We start from the raw sequence: 3,244 nt of genomic DNA on the forward strand, positions 1-3,244 counted from the left end.
TCTAACCAGATACGATCTATGATGGTTAATAATCACTCCTCATTGTCCCAGGATTAAACCATGTCGCTGGCAGTTCATTTGTACAAACATCTTAAGGTACCGTCTTAGGGATAAGAAAACATTGAAGGGTGTTTCTGTTACTTCTCCTTCTCATCCTATTGAGGCAGGAGAGCAGATGCAAATTTTGGCCTGCAGAGTCCAAGGAGGGAATTAAACTCGAAACACCTGCTAGTTTCTGTCTATACTGGGGTCTAACGGGTCATGTAATGGTTCATTGTTTAAAATACAATAATTAATGAAGTGTCTTTTGTTACCAAATCTGGTGATATAGTTACCTCTGCATTTGTTGACCAAGGTTCTGCCTTAAGGTACCTTCACACTAAAGGTACCTTCACACGAAATGACTTTGTAACGATATCGCTAGCGATCCGTGACGTTGCAGCGTCCTCGCTAGCGATATCGTTTAGTTTGAGACGCAGCAGCGATCAGGATCCTGCTGTGATGTCGCTGGTCGCTGAATAAAGTCCAGAACTTTATTTGGTCGTCTGATCGCCGTGTATCGTTGTGTTTGAAAGCAAAAGCAACGATACCAGCGATGTTTTACACTGGTAACCAGGGTAAACATCGGGTTACCAAGCGCAGGGCCGCGCTTAGTAACCCGATGTTTACCCTGGTTACCAGTGTAAAAGTAAAAAAAACAAACAGTACATACTCACCTGCGCGTCCCCCAGCGTCTGCTTCCTGACACTTACTGAGCGCCGGCCCTAAAGTGAAAGTGAAAGCACAGCAGTGACGTCACCGCTGTGCTGTTAGGGCCGGAGCTCAGTCAGTGTCAGGAAGCAGACGCTGGGGGACGCGCAGGTGAGTATGTACTGTTTTTTTTACTTTTACGCTGGTAACCAGGGTAAACATCGGGTTACTAAGCGCGGCCCTGTGCTTAGCAACCCGATGTTTACCCTGGTTACCCGGGGACCTCGGCATCGTTGGTCGCTGGAGAGCGGTCTGTGTGACAGCTCCCCAGCGATCAAACAGCGACGCTGCAGTGATCGGCATCGTTGTCGCTATCGCTGCAGCGTCGCTTCGTGTGAAGGTACCTTAAACGATATCGCTAGCGATCCGTGACGTTGCAGCGTCCTGGCTAGCGATATCGTTTAGTTTGACATGCAGCAGCGATCAGGATCCTGCTGTGATATCGCTGGTCATTGAACAAAGTTCAGAACTTTATTTGGTCGTCAGACCGGCGTGCATCGTCATGTTTGACACCAATAGCAACGATACCAGCGATGTTTTACACAGGTAACTAGGGTAAACATCGGGTTACTAAGCGCAGGGCCGCGCTTAGTAACCCGATGTTTACCCTGGTTACCAGTGTAAAATGTAAAAAAAAAAAACAGTACATACTCACCTTCGTGTCCCCCGGCGTCCGCTTCCCACACTGACTGAGCACCGTAAAGTGAAAGTGAAAGTACAGCACAGCGGTGACGTCACCGCTCTGCTGTTAGGGCCGGCGCTCAGTCAGTGCAGGAAGCGGACGCCGGGGGACGCGAATGTAAGTATGTACTGTTTGGTTTTTTTACATTTTACGCTGGTAACCAGGGTAAACATCGGGTTACTAAGCGCGGCCCTGCGCTTAGTAACCCGATGTTTACCCTGGTTACCCGGGGACCTCGGCATCGTTGGTCGCTGGAGAGCGGTCTGTGTGACAGCTCTCCAGCAATCAAACAGCGACGCTGCAGCGATCGGCATCGTTGTCGCTATCGCTGCAGCGTCGCTTAATGTGAAGGTACCTTTAGATCCCATTGACAGTGATTTTGCTATCGAGTGTGGGTACACAGTTTAAACTCTTGGTCATCCTATTCAAGTAGGAATTGATAATCCTCCCCTTACCCAAAATAATTTAACTTCTAAGGTTGAGAATGTGTGCATGAGTTACTGTGTTACACACAGAATCTATTTCATTCATGGTTCTTCTTTCCTTGCCAGCTAAAGTTGTCTTGGGTATGCCCTGGTTGCTCAAACACAATCCTACCATTAATTGGGAGAATCATGAGGTTAAGGTTACTGTCACACAGTGGCACTTTGATCGCTACGACGGTACAATCCATGACGTTCCAGCGATATCCATACGATATCGCAGTGTCTGACACGCTACTGCGATCAGGGACCCCGCTGAGAATCGTACGTCGTAGCAGATCATTTGAAACGTTATTTTGTCGCTGGATCTCCCGCTGTCATCGCTGGATCGTTGTGTGTGACAGCGATCCAGTGATGCGTTCGCTTGTAACCAGGGTAAACATCGGGTTACTAAGCGCAGGGCCGCGCTTAGTAACCCGATGTTTACCCTGGTTACCAGCGTAAAAGTAAAAAAAAAAAACATACATACTCACATTCCGGTGTCCTTCAGGTCCCTTGCTGTCTGCTTCCCGCTCTGACTGACTCCCAGCCGGAAAGTAAGAGCAGATCACAGCGGTGACGTCACCGCTGTGATCTGCTTTCACTTTACGGCGGCACTCAGTCTGAGTGGGAAGCAGACGGCAAAGGACCTGAAGGACACCGGAATGTGAGTATGTATGTTTTTTTTTTTTTTTACTTTTACGCTGGTAACCAGGGTAAACATCGGGTTACTAAGCGCGGCCCTGCGCTTAGTAACCCGATGTTTACCCTGGTTACCCGGGACCTCGGCATCGTTGGTCGCTGGAGAGCGGTCTGTGTGACAGCTCTCCAGCGACCACACAACGACTTTCCAACGATCACGGCCAGGTCGTATCGCTGGTCGTGATCGTTGGAAAGTTGCAGAGTGTGACAGTACCCTAAGTCTTGTGAGAATTTTTCTTTTTCCAGTTGTTTATCTAAACCTCTGTCATCTATGGGATCTTGTCTAGCAGATTTTATTCAGAATACTGAGGATGTTTTTTCTGAGACTGAATGTCAATTTCATCCCTCACATACAGGGGCGTAACTACCGCGGTCGCAGCGGTCGCCATTGCGACCGGGCCCCGCAGGTCAGGGGCCCCGGGCCGGCAGGTCTGAGCAGGGCCAGGCTGGCCATCGGGCACTTCTGGCAAATGCCAGAAGAGCCGATGCCAGTAGTGGGCCGCTGCACTGTTCCTCCCCCGGAACCCCCCCCAGTGCCGCCGCCGCCGCCGCCGCATTTAACTATACCGGCGTCTATGACACCGGTATAGTTCAATGCAATGATGGGAGGAGAGAGCGTCACCTGACGCTTCCTCTCCCATCATTCCCC

Source organism: Ranitomeya variabilis, chromosome 1 (assembly GCF_051348905.1).
Source record: "Ranitomeya variabilis isolate aRanVar5 chromosome 1, aRanVar5.hap1, whole genome shotgun sequence".
NCBI classification, from domain to species: Eukaryota; Metazoa; Chordata; class Amphibia; order Anura; family Dendrobatidae; genus Ranitomeya; species Ranitomeya variabilis.